This window comes from Ictidomys tridecemlineatus, chromosome 4, assembly GCF_052094955.1.
Source record: "Ictidomys tridecemlineatus isolate mIctTri1 chromosome 4, mIctTri1.hap1, whole genome shotgun sequence".
NCBI lineage: Eukaryota > Metazoa > Chordata > Mammalia > Rodentia > Sciuridae > Ictidomys > Ictidomys tridecemlineatus.
The window spans coordinates 124,935,805-124,955,683 of NC_135480.1; the positions used below are offsets into that span (position 1 = coordinate 124,935,805).

Below are 19,879 nucleotides of genomic sequence, written 5' to 3' on the forward strand. Positions count from 1 at the left end.
GGAGAGAACTGGGCTGGCCTCCAGGCCAGCAGAGTGCTGCTTCACATCCCTAGAGTGGGAGCTGGGAGTTTGCATGACTTACTAGTTCAGCGTTCTCCGGAAGCTCTCTGCTCATGGGTGCATTCTTCTCACCCAATATGGAGAAAGCACAGGGCTCTTGTGTGTGCCTCTGTTGCTGGAAGCTCTTAATGAGGCAGAGTCAGCTTGGGGACCTGTAACACCCGTACCTTCTCCCCTCCTCTCCCATGTTGCCCCTTTCATGAGAGCCCAGGGTACTAGGGGAACAACAGTGCTTGTGTCAGATGGGCTTCCAACAAGCATGGAGCTAGGAGGTGGCTTAGGTGTGGGGAGCAGCAGAGTAGAGCTGGTAAAACTTCTCTCATGTGCCCACAGGACATGGCAGAGGACCCGGGAGCCACAGCCAAGAAGGGCTTCCTGACAGTTTTCCTCCAGGGTGTCCTGGCCACCACAAGATCCTGGCTGTGCACAGTGTTAGCAAAGAGAATGTTCTGGAAGGGTTCGACTATCCTTTTCACCTACCCCGAGGAGATCCAGGTGAGCTTTGCCTGAGGTTGCAGAGCCTCTGCAGACAACAGAGTGAGGAGTCACACACTTGTGTCCTGTCACCAAGAACCAGACCAACGATGCCTTGGCCTGGAGGCCTGGGCTTATCCTGAACCTTGCCTCGGGCCCTGGCCCCTACTCTGAGGAAGGAACATTCCCCCTGTACCTGGCAGAGAGTCAGTGGCTCTATGGTACAGTGTGATGAGGTGCAGTCACGCTGAGGCAGAGTTGCCAGGAGGACCTTCAGGCTCTGCTTCAGGTCTGAGGCTGTAAACCAGCTATGTGGTACTGGAAACAGAAGGTCAATATGACAGGAAGCACCTTTAGCTGGCAGCTGAGTGAAGCCATTTGATAGAGTGGACTCCTCCTCCAAAACCTAGGACATGGGGAGGATTCCACAATAGTCACCCCAGTACTAGAGAAGACAGCTGAGAGCCGGTGGGATCCAGGAGCCTGAGTCCCTAGAGGGCTACAGGGGGAGGAGGTAGAATGGGAGGTCCTGCCCACCCCAGGCTTGCTCTCCAGACTGGTTGCCTTTTCCCTGTCCTGGAAGTGGAAGGTTGTCCCCCTTGAGCCACAGTCTTCCAGGGAGACTCTGGAACCTGCTTGTGGTCTTCACACAGAGTTGGTGGCAAGACTCATTGTGATGTGAGGCAGGGGTACCCCAACTGTATGGACAAGGGTGGCTGCAGGCCAGAGGGTTGTTCTTTTTAATGAAGAAAAAAAATCCTCTTCCAACTGCTTTGTGAAGTTTTATATCAACAGAATGAAATCCCAGGAAAACACAATTGGATTATTAAATATTATTCCAGGATTCTAAGTAGTATAATCCCCAGGTGTTAAGCATGAGAGACAGGTAGCTGTGTAGCCATTGACAAGAAAGATTTTTTTTTTTTTGGTACCAGGTATTGAACTCAGTGTCACTCAACCCCTGAGCCTTATCCCCAGCCCTATTTTGTGTTTTATTTAGAGACAGGGTCTCATTGAGTGCTTAGCACCTAGCCATTGCTGAGGCTGGCTTTGAACTCATGATCCTTCTGTCTTAGCCTCCTTAGCTACTGAGATTACAGGCATGTGTCACTGTGCCCAGCAAGAAAGAATGATTCTAAGTGCAGTAGTTAATGATTAAAAAAATGAAATTAATTATACATATACTCTGAGGTGATTACTGCTGTTATTCCTGTTTTACAAGTAAAGTTACCAAGGTCTGGGGAGATGGACATGCTGTTGGTATTGTTGGAAGTCAGGAAAATGGAGATAGGGAGTAAGAGGGACAAGAGCTCTGTGGTATGGAAGGAGCTAGAGATAGCACCAGGAACTCATGATTTTAGATAGTTGCCAGCTCTGTCCATCAAAAGTCCTATGGCAAAGGCACCCTGGGACCATGAGCACCTACAGAAATAATGATGCCCTGGAACCCGAGCACACCCACATCCCATCATGCCTTTTCTTTCTCTCTCTCTCTCTCTCTCTCTTTCTTTCTTTCTTTCTTTCTTTTCTTTCTACTGTGGACTGGCCCAGGAGCACTTTATCACTGAGCTACACTGGTGGTGGCTGGTGGAAATAAACTTTCCCAGACCTTTTTATTTTTTATTTTGAGGCAGAGTCTTCCCAGGATGGCCTGGAACTTGTGACCCTTCTGCCTCAGCTTCCTGAGGAGCTGTGATTTCAGGCGTGTCCTACCCCACATGGCCCAATCATGTCTTCTAACTCCTGTTTCCCACCACACAATGCTGTTCCTGGAAGAAGAACCACCTCCATGAGTCAGTGCGAGATGCACAGGGGGGCCAAGAGCTCCTTGTGCTGGAACTTCAGGAAATGCTAAGGTGGCAGGCATGTGGTGATCCAGACTCCTCCTCAGATGGCCAAGAGGACTCCATGTGAAGTCTGTGGTTGACATGGTGGTCTGTCATTGCTAGCTTTTCAGTTTTGACAATTGAGTTGTGGTCATGTTCATGATGGCAGAAATGGGGTTAAGAGAACATAGAAAATTATCTGGGATATCTCTGCAGCATTTTTGTAAGTCTAAAGTAATTCCAATTTTTTTAAGAAAACTGTTGAAGATGCTCACATTAGCTGAATCTGGCACAATTTGATTATTATTTTTTTAATATTTATTTTTCAGTTGTAGTTGGACACAATACCTCAATTTTATTTGTTTATTTTTATGTGGTGGTGAGGATCAAACCCAGGGCCTTGCACATGCTAGGCGAGCACTCCACCACTGAGCCACAACCCCAGCCCCATAAAAGGCAAAGTGATAGGAATGGATTAAAATTCATTGCTAAACATACTTACAGAAAAAAAGAGAAAAAAGGAACTTTTCTATTCTTCTATCAAAGAATGGGGTTAAGAAATGTAGAAGAAATAATTGCAATAGAAAACTGTCACTCTGTAACCAAGGTATAGTAGCTGATGCAAGCAGGTATCACTCAGGAATCCTGAGCTCGGTGGGGGTGCCAGGAAGTCACAGGATATCCAGTGTCCCATTGCAGAAGCCTTTATGGATGAGGAAAGATGACTCTCACAGTGAAGAAATCTGGCAGATAAGCCTTAACCAAGGACCGACCTCTTGGTCAGCCCTGGTGGCACCAACAGGTTTCATGGGCTGCTTGGTCAGGCTCAAGGTGTTTGGCTAGGCACCTGTGGAAAGTGCAGATGTTTGGCCACACCTGACCTACACTGAGTACATTTTTTCGTGGCTTGGCTTAGCAGTGTCCCAACCAAACAATTGTAATCATGGGAAAACTGTGAGCCAACTAGGTCAAGAGACAGTCTGAAGAATGACCTGAACTTTTCAAAATTGTCAGTATCAGAAAAGATAAGGCCAGGGAACTTCTCTAGAAAAGAGACATGACCAGTAAATGCATTGTGTGTCCCAAGGTAGACCCTGGATCTAGATATCAGGTGGACATATGGAGGCATGTGGCTAGGGGCACCTGCTCCAGGCTCCTGTTCTCCTAACACTGCCTGTCCTCAGCAGACATGGTGTGTGGATAGGATGCCTACCTGGGCTTGGAGACGTGTTAGGATGCTGCCTCCAAGTGCTTTAGCAAAGTGCTTCTTTTTTTTTTTTTTCTGTACTGGGAATTTGACCCAGGGGCACTCAACCACTGAGCCACATCCCCAGCCCTTTTCTTTATTTTTTAATTAGAGAAGGTCATACTGAATTGCTTAGGGCCTCATTAAGTTGCTGAGACTGGCTTTGGACTCAAGATCCCTCTGCCTCAGCCTCCTGAGCAACTGGGACCAGAGGTGCCCCTATGCCTTGTTGTTGCTGTCTTTTCTGTAGGATATCTCTGTGGTGTTTACTTGTCCCTGTGGCTGTCACTTAACATGTGGGTTTTGCAGGTCTGGCGGCGGCTGGTGAAAATAAACTTTCCTGCAGAGTATGACTGGAAGGAGTCGCTGCTGGGGGACATGGAAGGGAGGCTCAAGAAGGTACCAGACATGGAGGACACCATCAACATGGTGATGAGCCCAGACTGTGGCAGCACCTGGGGCTACAAGCAGAGCACACATGTACAGGCCCTGAGATCCACCCAAGCTTTGCATTTCTGTTTCTGATCAGGGCTTTGCAGTTTGACCTCAGAAACATTTCAGAGTTCTAGTGTGACGTTCTTGAGAAGAGCCAGGGAATGGGATTGTGCTCTTACTGGAGCCCTAGACATAACGTGTCATCAAGTCCTCCATGTATAGGTGCTCCAAGGAACCTACTGGTGGCAGGAGTCTTATTAAACACAGTGACATGGAGGAAATAAACAAACAAAAAATGCCCTTCATTTTGAATGAAGGTCTGTGACCCAGAAAAGTTGGTTTCTCCATGAGAGTTTTATATGGATCTGATTAAATGGATGTTTTTAGGGAGACAAAAGAAAGGAAAAATGGCTCTTTTTCAAAATTTACATGTTTTTACAAGCTGCTATTCTGCCTGCTTTTTTTTTGCAATATGAGAAGAGACTAACTTGGTTTCATCTTTACTCTTCTAGTGAGGGGCAGGGAGGACATGCTTAGTATAGGACAGGGAGGAGGGGAGTCAGAACAACCAGGCACTTACACCCCGACCCACCGCTGTGTTTGCAGGAGAGGCCCCTTTCCCAGATCTCTGCCTTCTGTAGCCCTCACTGGGATGCCGCTGGCCTCAAGGACAGTGTGGCCAAGAGCTTTGAGAAGTGTGTCATCGAAGCTGTGAGCTCTGCCTGCCAGGTGACCAATCTCTTCTTGGGAAACATGCTTGGGTTCACAGATACTTGCTGATATGGCCAGCTCCAGGCCTTAAGTGCCTGCCAGTTCCAAGGCCTGTGCTGACCAGAATTGGGTCCTTGGTGCCCCCTCCCTGGCTTGGGCCTCATGCTGCAATCCAGTGCTCTCTACCCACTCCTTGACATGCAACTTGGCTTCCTGTTGCAGAACCCTGTGCAAAACCACAAGCCATCATGCAGCTGATGTGGTGGGCTGTGCCTCCAATTGCCATTGTGATCGTTCCCCCTGGTTTGTTTGTGGTCTGTTAACTCTTGCCCAACAGATATGCAGGAAATGACCCCAAAGGTTGACAAAACATCTATGGAAGGAAGCTTCTGAAGTTAAATAGAGTCCATCCTTGTTGGGGTAGAACACTTGCCAAGCTTGGCCCTGGGTTCTATTCCCAACACTGCAGAAAAAGAGAGGAAAGATTCTATCATTTCACTTAGCTTTTTTCTGCAAAATGGGAGGAGGTTCTGCCCGGCACATTCCCCACACAGTACCCTGAGGCTCCCAGGGTCCTTCTGTATTTCCTGCTGGACACTTTAAGCCCTGCACACTGCTGGCCAGTGGAGTCGTGAGAAGCAGAGCTCACTTTTTCTAGGGAAACAGGCTCTAGTCTTTTTACATAACTAATACTTCTAAGGCTTTCATTTGTTCTTTGCTCAGTGCTTTAGTAACATGGCAGCCATATGTCCTGTCACTCACCCTTGGAAGCCAAACTTGGGGGGAGTGGTGTGTTTCAGGTGTGGGTGCCACCAGCACAGTCTACTTGGCAACATTCTCATCAGCTCAGAAAGAAAATGCAGCCCTTCAGCTGCGGAGTCTGCCCTCCACCATGCTGGCCCCAAGGCCTTCACCAGCAGCACCAAATCTTCCTTCCTCCTCCACAGACTACTCAGGTGTCTCAGGAATGAAATCACACAGGCTGTGGCGTTGGGTGCCTGGCTTCATTGAGCATGTGTTCAAGGTCATTCACTCTGGAGTACCTATCAGTTCTTTGTCCCTTTTTATGACTACATGTTACTCATCATATGGACTCAGGGGGCTTTTATGTTCCATTTGTCCTCTGGTGGACATCTGGGCTCTCCCTGACTGATGGCTGTTATCAGTCTGCTGCTGTGGACCTCCACACATGGGTTTGTGTGGATGTGCTGTTCACACTCTCTGCGCCTATGGTGGAGTGACTGGATCACTTGGTACCTGTGTGATTGAAGGACTATCTGGCCCATCCCCACAGTGGCTGGACCATTTCCATGTCAGCTGCCAGCCTAGGAGGGTCCTGACTTCTCCACACCCCCATAGCCTATGCTCTCAGACCTGTCACTGTGCAGTTTGGGGGTGTGGAGTGGTTTCTCTGGTGACTTTGATAGATATGACCTCAGATACCTTCTCATATGTTTTTTGGCTATTTCTGTTTTCTATGTCTTTGGACAAATGTCTACTAGAAAGAAATGGCAGTGGAGACATGGACAGATGTGAGGTGAACCCTCACAGCTGCGGTCAACAGACTTTGTGACAAGAGTGCCAAGATCACTTAAGGGGTGAAGTTCAGTGCCTTCCTCAAATGGTTAATTGAGCTCTATGTCTTTCTTTTATTGTGGCTTATGAGAGTTCTTTGGATAATCAGGTGCAAATCTCTGGTCAGATATGTGATCTGCCAGCATTTTCTTCCATTCTCTGGATTGTTTTCACTATTGGTGTTTTCTTTAGAAGCACAGAAGTTTTTAATTTCTTTTTCTCTCTTTTTTGCAGTAGTAGGGATTGAAACCAGGGGTGCTCTAACACTGTGCTACATCTCTACCCCTTTTTATTTTTTATTTTGTGAAACAATCTCACAAAGTTGCCCTCAAACTTGCAATATTCCTGCCTCAGCTTCCTGAGTAGCTGAGATTACAGGTGTGCCCCACCACTCCTGAGAAGGTTTTTACTTTTGGAAAAATTCAATGTGTCTTTTTTTTTCTTTTGTTGCTAGTAATTTTGACATCTTGTGCTAAATCCTGGGTCATGAAGATTTACCTGTGTCTTCCTCTAAAAGGTTTTTATTTTGTTTTTGGCACTGAGTGCTAACCTAGGACCATATGCTAATACGTGCTCTGTCATGGAGCAACCCCCTCTGAATGCTCTAGAGTGTTAGCTCTTAACATTAGTTTCTTTTTCTATGTGGTATGAGGTAAGGGTCCATATACATTCTCTTGCATGTGGAGATCCATCTGTTCCAGACCATTTGAGGAAGGCACTGTACTTCACCCCTTGAGTGATCTTGGCACTCTTGTCAAAAAGTCTGTTGGCCGCAGCTGTGAGGGTTCACCTCACATCTGTCCATGTCTCCACTGCCATTTCTTTCCAGTAGGTCGTAAAATCAAGAAGCATGAATTCTCCTGATTTGTTCTCCTCTTTTTGTATTGTTTGCTAATCTGGATCTCGGGATTCCATATGAATTTTAGAATCAGTTTGTCAGTTTTTGCAAGGAAAGCAGCTGTGATTTTGACAGGGATGGCTTTGAATCTAAGTCATTTTGGGGAGTGTTGACCTCTTAACAATGTCACATCTCATGGCTTCTGAACCTGGAATGTCTCCCCATTTATTTTGGTCTTTAAGTTTTTTCTTTTTTTTTTATTGGTTGTTCAAAACATTACAAAGCTCTTGACATATCATATTTCATACATTAGATTCAAGTGGGTTGACAGTAGTTTGCAGTTTGCAAGTGGTGAGGTCTGCATTTCTTTTATGAAATTTACTCCTAAGTACTTTATTCCTTTGCTATTATAACAAATTATTTTTTCAGGGTTGGGGTTGTGGCACAGTGGTAGAGCACCTGCCTAGCACTTGTGAGGCACTGGGTTTGATCCTCAGCACCACATAAAAATTAAATAAAATAAAGGTATTGTGTCCATCTACAACTAAAAAAAAATTTTAAGAGAGAGAGATAATTGTTTTTTAATATTTATTTTTTAGTATTCGGCGGACACAACATCTTTGTTTGTATGTGGTGTTGAGGATCGAACCTTGGCCGCATGCATGCCAGGCTAGCGCGGTACCGCTTGAGCCACATCTCCAGCACAAAAAATATTTTTAAAAATTGTTTTCTCAAATATGTTTTTGGATTGTTTATCACTAGCACTTGGAAACAGGGCAACACCCCGTCTCTGTGGCCTACAGCTTTGCAGGCTCATTTCTTTTCTCTAGCGGGGTATCCGTGGGAGAGTACCTTCTTTGAAGTTTTGACATAGATGACCATGTTATCTGCCTGTAAGTTAGTACTTCCTTTACAATCCCAATACTTTTTTTTTTCCTTTTCCCTACCTAATTGCCCTGGAAAGCAACTCTGGCACTGTGAAAGGAGTGAAATTGGCTATCCTGGTCTTGTTCTTGGAGTTTTGCCTAATACTTCTTCTGTATCTATTACAATGGTTGTGTAACTTTTTTCTATCAGTATGATGTATTCATGTTTTTGTGTCTGTGTGTGGAGATGGAACCCAAGGGTGCTTTATCACTGAGCCACATTGCCACCTCTTTTTGTTTTTCATTTTGAGACAGAGCCTCACTAAGTTGTTGAATCTAGCCTCCAACTTGTGATCCTCCTGCCTCAGCCTAGTGAGCTGCTGGGATTACAGGCATGTGCCCCTACACCAGGCTTGTTAACTGATTTTTGATGTAAAAACATGGTTTTATTCCTAGGATAAATCTCACTTCCCTATGGTATATAACTTTTTATTCATTGCTAATTAATGTTTTCTTTTATCCTGTTAAGTATCAAAAGTACCTGTTATTAGTTCACCCTGTGTTTTTTATTAATCACTGAAACTTTTTCATTTTTTTTGCAAAAATGTGAATGCAAAGAAGAAAACTGTTTTGTTTCTTGGTGAAGCATCAGAAGGAGAATTGGAGTGTCTGTGGTGTTTGAGGGCAGCTTGTGATGTAGTAAAGTTTTCCCTCATCTTGTTTTTGGCATTTTTTCATGACAGGCAAGTCTAAGAGAAATACAGAAGCTGACAATGAGCTGGGAGGGTGTGTGACTTGGGGTTATAGTGGTGTGTTTGTGCCTGTGTATGCATCTTCAAACCTCTGGCACCTCACATAAGGAGCCAGGCCAGGAAAATGGAAATTCCCTAGGAAATATTTAGTATTTTATGTTTCTTTTCTTTTTGCAATACAGGGGATGAAACCCAGGGCCTCCAATAGGCCAAGCTACCAGGGGGTAGCCCAACATCTCTTCTGTATTATTATTTTTTTTGAGGCACTATAAAACTAGCTTCAGTAGATTTATGAAATGCTCTTGGGTGCTAACTTGTGTCATTAAAAAACAAATCAGTAAAATCTTCTCAACTCTCTCTTTTAATTCATTTTCTTTTAGTCTCAGATCAGTGTCCTAGAGGGAGTCTCTCGTCATGATTTGCAGAAATTTGGCAGCCTTGTGTCTGCTGTGATCACCAAGTCCTGGCCCAGGAACAACAGAGAGCCTGTGGAAGGCCTGGATGAGATTCTTGAACACCTGCTCACAGGGCCTGATGTGAAGCAGCTCTTCAAGTTGTACGGTGCGTATAGGACTGGTTGGAGTTGCTGTCCTTCCTTGGGCAAATGAACAGGCAAGGTACTTGACCTGGTCCTCAGCCTGCATGTGCTGAGGTTTGGTAAAGTCAGGATGCATGGAGGTGCCTAGGCATGTGTTAGGCATAAAGAGCTTCTAACACTAGAACCATTTTCTGCTGAGTGCCTGCTGAATATGTGCTCCTGGGAGGACACATGGTCCTTAAAGCAACCCCTCTGAAAGTCCCCAAGCCCCTTGATTTCCAGATGAGAGAATGGAAGTGCCCAGGGCACATTGCTTAACCAGGATGTTGGAGACTCACTGAGTCCAAGACAATAAATGATTAGAAATCAGTCCGAGCCCAGCTTGCCTCCCTGTGAAGCTCATGTGTCACATTTTGAGACCAATATTGATAACTAACAAAACATGAAGTGACTCTTGAGCCATCACCTTCCCAAGTGTCATGCATTGCCCTGGAAATGATGGTGCAGGGTTATGTGTAAATTGCTAGATTCAGATCCTGTAGTGGGAAAGCACTTGTGTGGCAATAAAAACCCAGGGCCAATGATTGTCTCAGCCAAACCAGCTGCTCTGTTCTATACCAGGTCATAGGCAGGAGTAGTGTGTGGTTCTGAAGGTGGCTGCTGTGTGCACGGGCCACAGCAGCCTGCTGGGGAAGAGTTCACTGTTACACTCCACAGCATGCATTTAAGGCTCCTGCTTGTCTTTTCCTGGCTTCCTGGTTCCGTTCCTTTTATCACTGAGTAAAGTCCCCTTGTCTGGATGTGCCTGGATTGGTCCATTCTCCCACTGAAGGTCATCTCAGCTGCACTCTGTGTGGGGGTGATGCTGGGGATGAACCAGGGATTCATGCCTGGTAGCCTAACACACTACCACCAAGCTGCACCTCAGCCCCCTGTTATCTTTGTTTTGTTTTTTTAAAGAGAGAGAGAGAATTTTTTTAATATGTATTTTTTAGTTTTTGGTGGACACAACATCTTTATTTTATTTTTATGTGGTGCTGAGGATCGAACCCAGCACCCTGCGCATGCCAGGCGAGTGTGCTACCCCTTGAGCCACATCCCCAGCCCCTTATCTTTGTTTTTTATGGTAAAAATAAACTTGGTCTTCTCATAATACTATATGAACCTCATATTACTGTGAGATAAATAGTCTGGCAGTTAAACTAGTCATGTTTTAAAATATTGTCCTCTAGTTGCTCCAAAAGCTCATGTTCCAGGTTTTGATCCGCAGACAAGATAGGCAGAGCATGAAGCTGCAGCATGGATCTGCCTCCTTCCTGGGTGCTGTGCAGATGCTTCCCTACACCCGTGGAGTGGCCTCTGATGTGAGCTTGTCCTGTTGCAGTTTATTTTCCTCCTACTGCAGGGATTCTCAAGACATCTGTGCCGGGTTTCTGTACTTGTGACTAAAAGGCTAAGGGGTCACTCCAGTTGAACTGGGGTACACCAAATAAAACAAAAGAGACACAAATACCTTTTTGTTTGGGGTCACAGTGATGGCTCCTCTGACTTTAAGGATCCTCAGGAAGAGAGAGAGAGAGCGAGAGCACATGCTGACCCCTTTTATTGAGGAGAAGCTATTCAAATGAGGCAAGGGGTCAGGTTTCAGGGCGCTGAGTCTATCTTTATGATGTCTGCTGTCAGCATGTTGACTGACATCTGAGTAGGCCACATCCAAGGGCATAGTAAGAGAAGGGGACACACACAGGCACTTCCATGAAAGATTCTATCCTAAACAGGGCAAGGGGTTATATTACAAAGGAACAGGTGAGCATAACTTCACCTATGCACAAGGCACAGTCCCTCAAACCCAAGAAGGATGGGGAAAGCTTTGCCACATTTCTGTGACTGAGTGCCTCAGCACCCAGCCGGGGAGTGTGACTCAGTCACGTGCAAGGTTGGTCTCCCACAAGGTGAATTTCCAAGAATATCATATGTAGTTCAAGAAATATGTTCACTGTAGCATGGGCTCAGGACTTCAACCCTGAGCACTGTGGTTCTCCTGGCTGACTTTGGACATTGGAAGGGTCTCCTCCTCCCAGACAGGAGATGCACTAGGTTAAGACCTGAACCTCACAGGTACAGGCATAGCTGAGTGAGGCATCAGCGCATCTGGAAACACCACTGACTGCTGCCAGCGCCATGTGGGCAGGGGGCTGGTGAGAGGTTCTAATGGCAAAAAGAGGGGAGGGCCACATGCTCATTGTGCTCGTGATCTTCTCAGGGACAGATGAGAAGCTCTTAGCCAACATCACAGAGGACGCCAAGAGGTTGATGGCTGCCGCCAGCTCTGTCTTCGCAGAGGTTGCTGGTGATGTCCTGGATGGGTCCATATTGGTCAGACGTTTGGAGCTGATCCTGAAGCACAAAAGTCAGTTTCTGGACCTGTGGCAGTTAGGTGAGCTGTGGCCAGGCTGGTAAGAAGCCCGTGTTCACATGTGTGCTGGCTGTCCTCTTTTATACCACCAAGTGGGGGCCTCCTTGTCCTTCTGATGGTGACTGTGGGGCACTCCCAGGGAGAGAAAGGAATATCGTGAAGTTTGTTTCCTTTGGCTGACTTTGTCATTATTTTCCAGAGACAGAAAGCTCTTCATTCCAACAGAAAAATTATGACATGGAAGAGACACTGGACTGGAGGATGGGCGAAGTCATGTTTCTGAAGAGAAGAGACAGGTGGACAGCCTCCTGAGGCTGTGTGGGAAGGTGAAGCATCTCAACCAAGGTACTGCTCCTGCAGTTGCACTGGGAACCCTTGAGAGCTGTCACGGGGATGAAGCAGGCCACAAATAGTGGGGCCTTATTTTTCTGGGAGAAGCTTTTAAAAAACATTCTTGACCCGATTTTCAATGCATTTGCCCATGGAAGCAGCTTCCCCTTGTACATTCTTATTTGTGTGCCTCTATACCCGTCAATGTCCCCAATTTCCCAGTGTCAGTGTCCTATGCTGGCTTCCCAAGGAGGGGAGGGGTAGATCTTTCTCCAGTCTGTGCCCTGAACATGAGGCTGCTTGCTGCTCTGTCACTCCCAGTGGTGTCCTGAGTTACTGTACCTTCTTCAGGGTAGGGCCTTCGCCATGGTGTGAACACAGGATTCACAGGCAAGCCGTGCGGTGGACCACAGCCACTCCATGGTTCTGGAACAAACTTTCTGTAGTTGGTGGAATTGCATTTCTTGCCTTGGTACTTTCTTTTCCCCTTTTTCATTGTGTTTATTTCAAATTCAGCCCAAACTGAACCAGCTATCTGAGTGGATGTCTCTGAAGCGTCTCCCAGGACAGAGGGTTTATTTTCCGTAGCGGGGAGTTGGCCCTTAATCTCCTCTGTCTCCCAGGGTTGCCTTGGCCTCTGGGCTGGTAGGGCAGGTCCTGCATCTCTGGCCTGTGCTTGACTCCTGTTTGACAGAGGGTGGCATCTACTGCTTGCTGGGACAGGGACACAGGAGGCCAGATACAGAACTGTGCCCCTGCTGTAGGTTGATCATTGGGCCAGGGGCAGAATTTCCTTCAGAATGCTGCATGAGTGCTGCATTGGGATGTCAGATGCATTCTCGCTATTGATCCTCTGTATGGAGCTTGTTGTCCTTCTCTGGATGCTCTTGAGAACTGTCTGGCCCTAGTGTTCTGAAGTTGACATTAATCTGTGCCTGGCCTTGAGTCTCTTTTCCATCTCTAGGATGGGGCACTGGCAGGTCTCAGCCAGAGATCTAGTCTTAGAGCTCTAGAGCATTCTCCTGAATTGGTTAATTATGCTTTCCCTGTTGCAGGGTACACATAAGCAGCTGCTGGGCCTCCTGGCATGGTTGCCTGACTCCCATGACATCTCTCCTGCTTGGGCTTCACTTCTTGAGCCTTCTCTTCAATCTCCTCCTGTAACCTGGGAATTGAATTCTTCATTTCAGCTCTTATATATAGTTAATTTGAAGGCACTCCCTTTTTTCTTTTCTTTTTTGGCACTGGAGTTGAACTCAGGGGCACTAGAACACTGAGCTACATCCCCAGCCCTATTTTTGTATTTTATTTAGAGACATGGTCTCACTGAGTTGCTTATTATTTTTCTTTTGCTGAGGCTGGCTTTGAACTCATGATCCTACTACCTCAGCCTTGCCAGCCACTGGGATTACAGGTGTGTACCATAGCGCCCAAAACTTTTTTTTTAAAGATTTTTTTTTAGTTGTAGATGGACATAATACCTTTATTTATTTATCTTTATGTGGTGCTGAGGATAGAACCCAGTGCCTCACATGTGCTAGGTGCATGCTCTACCACTGAGCCACAATCCCAGCCCCTCCCTTTTCTCTTGAAATATTCATTTATATACTATGTTCTTGTGGTTCGTGGTTGCAGCATGTTTTCCCATTTTTTTCCATTTCATCCAAGTTGCTTTTATCTGTTGGCTTTCTTTCTTTCTTTCCTTTTTTGCATGTTGGGGATGGACGCTAGGCTTTTTTTTTTTTTTTTTTTTAATGGCACTGAGGATTGAACACATGCTAGGCAAGCATTCTACCACTGAGCTACACAATCCCTATTGGCTTTTTTGGATATATTTCCCACATTAAAACTTTTTCTGTTCTGATTGGAGATTTTCGTTTGTCGGTATGAAGACAGTCCCCACAGGTGGATGGACAGGCTAAGGGCTTCTGGGCTGTGACCTGTGGGGCTCTGTGGCTGCCCTTAAATTGACCTAGTCCTTGAGGGCTTCTCTTGTGAGCTGGTCATATTTGCACCCCCTGCCTGCTGCCAGACTTCTGGAGCCAAGAGGGAGAGGAGGAGAGTTAGCCCCACTTTTATTCCAGTTTTCCTGCCCTGGTGACTGTGTCATCCTCTTTGTCCTTAAATTGAATACTCCCTGTCCTCTGTAGCTGCCCAAGACAAGTGTGTGTCTAGAAGTAGCCTCCAGGCCAGAGAGCCCTGCAGTTGGTCCTTCCTGCCCCTTGACAGGGGGCGGGCAACCCCCATCTGCCTCCATGGTGGAGGTGGACTCTCACCAACTGCTTCTTAAACAGACTTTGAACCCAATTCCAGTTCCCTCTCTGCCTCCTCCAGTCCAGAGTGACCTTAACATCTAGTGTCCTTGAGTGCCAGAAACTTGTGCTGGGCCTGGCTGAGCTCACCTCTGCTGTGTCCTTAGGGTCTCTGTTCTCAGGCCCCAAGTGTCATTTGCCACTGGTGTGGCCATCTTTCTACTTCTCAGGTTGTGTTGTTATTGGGCTTATTTTCTACTGTTCTTGTTCCTGCTGGTTATGGTGTTTTAAAAGCATTTTCTAATCTGTCACTGGAATGGAATTTGGGAGGGAGATGGATTTGTGTTTCCAACTGTTCTCTCCACACAAGAGCTTCCAGTCTGTTCTTTATCATGAAAACTGATAAACAATCCCATGGCAGGGTGGAGGGGAGGAGGGATGAATTCTTCTTAAGAAAAAAAAATTCCCATAAATAATATTAATTTGTGTTTTCTCAAAGAAGTTATTAGAAATACTAGGAAAGTACAATAAGATGCTTCTGTGTCTAGCAGTTTAACTTCCATGTTTCCTTGTGGTTTCCAAAGTGGATTTTGGAGAGATTGAAGCAAGACACTCAGAAGACTTGAACTGCAAAAGACTGAATGAAGCCATGAGGGTGAGACAGCCTCTGTCCTCAGCCTGCAAGCTGATGACGCACTACAACCTGGACCATGAGGTCAAAAGAATGGCTGCAAGGATAGACTTGCTGATGGACAGCCACATCTTCCAGATCTTCTGGGAAGAAGCTGCAGAGTCATAAAGTCATCCCCAAGGAGAGTCTGAAAGACAAACCCTTGCGCTTTTAGAGGCCTATGAGTACTTGTACTCGCCTTGTTACCAGAGGTTCATGAAACTGTATCAGGATCTGAAGTCAGGAGAGATCACCTTTGGAGAAATTAATGTCTTCTTCAAGGATTTTGTAGATAAATACAATGACCTGACTTTAGACCTCCAGATCATGTGTAAAGTAGACCCCCAGGCCCAGAGGGGCTGGATCTCAGAGCGTGTTGAACAGATCAAGGAGTACCATAGCCTGCACCAGGTAATCAGCTCGGCCAAGGTCATCTTGCAGTTCAAAAAGGATTTTGTATTGACTGGTGACTTCAGTGTTATTTACACTTTAATAAACTTTGTAAGTTATTTGCTGGGGACTCCTGGGAGGTGGGGGCCTACTTCAGACTCCTTAGAAGCTCCAGGTTTTCTGGGAAAATCAGTGAAGCAGCCCCCTCCAAGGACTCCCATCTGTCCTCCAAGGACATTCCAAGCCCTGGGTTTTTATCTTTGCTTGAGACAGTGTGACTGTTCCTTAGCTAGTGAGTTTTCTTGGGTCTATATGAGAGCCAAAAATTCAGGGTAGAAAAAACCTACCCCTTTCCAGAGGAATCTCATCTCTTTAGGTTATGAAAGCACAAAGGGAAATATTTTGTCATCTGTCCAGGTACCTCTCTTAGTTGCAGTGGGAATGCCAAATGGTACATTGCTCCTGTTGTAGCTCAGGCCTGAATCTCTTCCTGTTTCTTAGTCTCACATTTCTAAGGTGTGTGGATTTTCAGTAGAGGCAGGTATGTTAATGCTTAAAATTTAACACAGACTGTGGAATTGTCTATATCTAGACTTGAACCCTTCGGTAAGTCTATGAGTAACTCCCCCAGAGAAGCTAATATCATGGACCTGGCTCGGCTGCTGTGAGTAGCAGGTTTCGAAGTCTATGAAAGCTTCCTCACAGGACCTGGGTACTGGGGACAGTAGCAACTTCAGCTTAGCCAGGAGGACTGTGGAGGTCATGCTATCCTTGGTGCAAGAATGTGTCAGGCTCTGCTATAGCAGCTGCTTGTCCAGGCATACTGGAGGGCAGGTGTGGGTGGTTGCTGGAACAGCCCACAGCAGAGCTTCATCTTGCAGATTGATGATTTCAAGGCCACCCACCATGAGAGACTGAACCAGATTAGCCCACAGCTCATCCAGGCCAAGAAGCTGTTGCAGGACATCAGTGAGCCCCACCGCCAGTGTCTGGAGGAGCTGGCCCTGCAGAAGGAGCTGGTCAGCTGGCTACACGACGAGCTGAGAGGTATGGTGGGAGCTCAGCTTCAGGTGTTTGCCAAATGGGGTTCCTGACCTTAAGGATGTCCTACCTCAATCATGTGCATGTGTTGGGTTGGGGGGACAGTGTCTGCTTCTAGGCCCACAGTGGAGTTTGCATCAGGACAGCTTTTCAGGCTTCTGGTTAAAACTGTTTCCTTTGTTGCTCTTTCCATCTGTGGACACTGGCATCATTTTCATAAGCATCCTGACTTCTTTTTCTCCTTCAAGCTCATTCTGCCAGAGGCCTTGCCCACAGAGGGGTGTTGCTGCTGTAAGCTTGTGTAACCTGTATACTTCTCTTCCAGCATAGGGCTGGGCAGCCTGTGTGGTTGTGTGGACTAGATAGAGGCAGGGGAGGAGAGGTAAGAAAGAAAGTTCAAGGAGGTGGAGCAGGACAGCACTCACACACCACAAAGGCCTAGAAGGCCACCTCCTGCTGGTACTGAGGCGTCATTGGCTCCAGCTCTCATCCAGAGCTTTGCTGCTTCCACCTTGTACTCCTGAGTCTGCTTTGACTTACATTCTTTGATTAGTAATTAACCCTAGGGGAATTATCTCAGTTTTTTAAATAATTGATTGCCCAATATTATTATTATTTTTTATTAGTTGCTCAAAACATTACAATGATCTTGACATATCATACATTTGATTCAAAATATTTACCAATGGAACGTGTTTTTGTTCAGGTGATAATGTTTGTAGATTAAAGGAAATAAGATACACACAAGCCTAGAACAGTGCCTGGGACATTGTTTGGTAAAGATTAGATGCTGTTCAGTGGTGTCATCATATGCTGCAAAAGAAAAGGTATCCTGGGGCTGGGGATGTGGCTCAAGTGGTAGCGCGCTCGCCTGGCATGCGTGCAGCCCGGGTTGGATCCTCAGCACCACATACAAACAAAGATGTTGTGTCCGCCGAGAACTAAGAAAATAAAATATTAAAAAAAGAAAATTCTCTCTCTCTCTCCTCTCTCACTCTCTCTTTAAAAAAAAAAAGAAAAGAAAAAGAAAAGGTATCCTAGTGTCCTAACGGAATGCAGGAAGTGCCACACATGCTAGGTGTTTACTTAGTGTCTATTGATGGCCTCATGAAGGATCTTGCCCCAGGTGAGAGTTGTGTAGCATCATGGAGTGGTCCTGTGCTGACTCCCTCTCTGCCCCAGGCTTCACCGAGCTCAGGGTATTTGTGGACCTGGCCTCCATCTCAGCTGGAGAAAGCGACATTGACGTGGACCAGGTGGCCTGCTTCCATGATGCTGTGCAGGGCTATGCGTCCCTGCTGTATAAGCTGGACAAGAAGGCAGGCTTCAGCAAGTTCATGGAAATTTTAAGAGAACTCTGGAAGGCTCTGCAAAATGACCCCCATCTGCCCAGTAAGCTGGTGAGTTTGGTTCCTGATTCCAAGGTGTGGAGGTCTTGCAGCTTTGGGAAGCAGCTGTGCTTTGAGGGCACATGGGCATGGAGGCGTGTAGGCAGCCATTTAAACTGATGTTTAAAACCAGATTTTCTTCACTATGGAAATGCTTTCTTTGTCTTGGGTTGGAAGAGAACTACAGAGCTGCTTGTCAAGAGCAGTCTCCACCCTACAGGACAAGTGTAGAAAGAGCAAGGTAGGAAGCAGCAGTTTTCTCTGAATTTAGTAACTGTCCTTTTATTTAGTTACTTTTTGGTATTTTTCACAATTGATGTTGATTATTTTTTTTATCAGAAAAAAACATTTAAGTAAATTACCTGTACCAGCATCTGAGTAAACTTACACTCATAACTCACCCAATGAGAAGAGATGTCCAGAGGCCTGCACCAGCCTTGGGACAGTCCTGTATGTGGTTGGAGGATGGGGAGATGGACAGAGAGAGCAGTTTGCAGTTTTTCTGTTAGAAGCTCATTTTCTGTTGTGATTTTTCCTGTTCTTCTGGTCATGCTCAGGGACCATGACAAGACATTAAGAACTTAGGGCTCCTGTTCAGTCAACCATCTCTCCTCAGAGGGCCTTTGTTCTGGGAACCCAGGAGGATGGTGGCCTGCCACCAGAGAGTACGGCCTGTGGCTATCTTACCAATCAACCATAAGTGCAGGCCAAGTGCATTCTAAGTGTCAGCTAGAAACCTGGCACCAGTGCAGCCACAATGAGTGGTCAGGGTCCTAAGGAATAGGCAGGGTCCTGAGGAAACAGCCAGGGGTACCTGAGGCAGCCTCAGGCAAGAAGTTATGCCTGGAGCCCTAGAGGAGGGTGGCTGGAGTTTGCCCAGCAAGGGCAGAGGCAGGAGGAGGACATCCAGGAAGATAGTCATTTGAACCCTGGCCCATATTCTCTAATTTTGTTTCAACAGCGAGATTCTGCCAGGAACTTGGAGTGGCTAAAGACAGTGAAGAAAAGCCATGGGTCCATTGAGCTCTCGTCCCTGTCCCTGGCCACAGCAATCAACAGCAGAGGCATCTATGAGATCAGGGCACCCACAAGCGACCAGAAGGTGAGCCCTCTCAGATTCCAGGTGCAGTGTTGGTAGCATGCACTGGCCTGCTGCAGAGTCAGCATTTTAGCCACGAGAAAATGGCTTCTAATCATGTTTTGCCTCCCAGATCTCCCCAGATGCCATCCTGCGCCTGATCCTCCCTGGGGGTCACAGTGGCCTGGAACCAGAGCGCTCCTACACTTCAGAAGAGCTGAAGGATCTTTTAAACAAGCTGATGCTGATGTCTGGCGAGAAAGACCACAAGAATATGGAAGTGGAGAGGTTTTCTGAGGTGAGCAGGTGCCCTGTTGCCTCAGGCTGGGCATGCTCACTGCCCTGCTTCCTGCAAAGGGGAAGGGGCAGGGGTTGGCTTCTGGTGGACAGACTGGCTCCAGAGAGTGGAGCTAGTGGGTCTGCAGGGTGCACCTTGCCTGGAGCCACATCTGAGGTGGGACAGGCCCTGGAGGCCCTGGAGGCATCCTTAAGATCTGTCACCACTGGTGGTTAATCAGCTGCATTTAGCAGGAGGTGACCAAGTAGATAGTTCTGAGAAGTATGAATGGCTTCATTTACTCTGTAAATTGGCAAAGTCAAACACCTCAATATTCTAATGGGAACTCTTCATCAAAATTAAAGTAACTGAGCCAGGTGTGGTAGCACATGCCTGTAATACCAGTGACTCAGGACCGAGTCAGGAAGAGTGTAAGTTAGAGGCCAGCGTCAGCAACTTAGTGAGATCCTGTCACAAAATGAAAAAGGGCTGGGGACATAACTCAATGGTATAACACCCTGGGTTCAATCCCTGGTAGCAACCACCCCCCAAAAAAATAAACCAAAAAAAAACCCTAAAATAATTGTAGATATAGGTTGTTGGTTTTTGTAATAGTCTCTCTCTCCTTCTCTTCCCCCCTTCTCTCTCTCTCTCTCTCTCTCCCTCTCTCTCTCTCCCTCCCTCCCTCCCTCCCTCCCTCCCTCTCTCTCTCTCTC

At 46.5% G+C, this 19,879-nt stretch overlaps 1 pseudogene across 1 annotated transcript in view; it reads left to right on the top strand.

The window, feature by feature from the left end:
* Positions 1 to 19,879, top strand: part of LOC110597002 (E3 ubiquitin-protein ligase RNF213-like) — a 188,775-nt pseudogene that overhangs the window by 121,468 nt on the left and 47,428 nt on the right. The window contains exons 23-33 of the transcript XR_013437186.1: positions 394 to 555; positions 3,916 to 4,005; positions 4,648 to 4,770; positions 9,164 to 9,344; positions 11,585 to 11,758; positions 11,937 to 12,082; positions 14,904 to 15,490; positions 16,261 to 16,426; positions 17,603 to 17,820; positions 18,770 to 18,910; positions 19,020 to 19,184. The product of XR_013437186.1 is annotated as an E3 ubiquitin-protein ligase RNF213-like (transcript). The remainder of the gene's footprint in view (positions 1 to 393; positions 556 to 3,915; positions 4,006 to 4,647; positions 4,771 to 9,163; positions 9,345 to 11,584; positions 11,759 to 11,936; positions 12,083 to 14,903; positions 15,491 to 16,260; positions 16,427 to 17,602; positions 17,821 to 18,769; positions 18,911 to 19,019; positions 19,185 to 19,879) is intronic.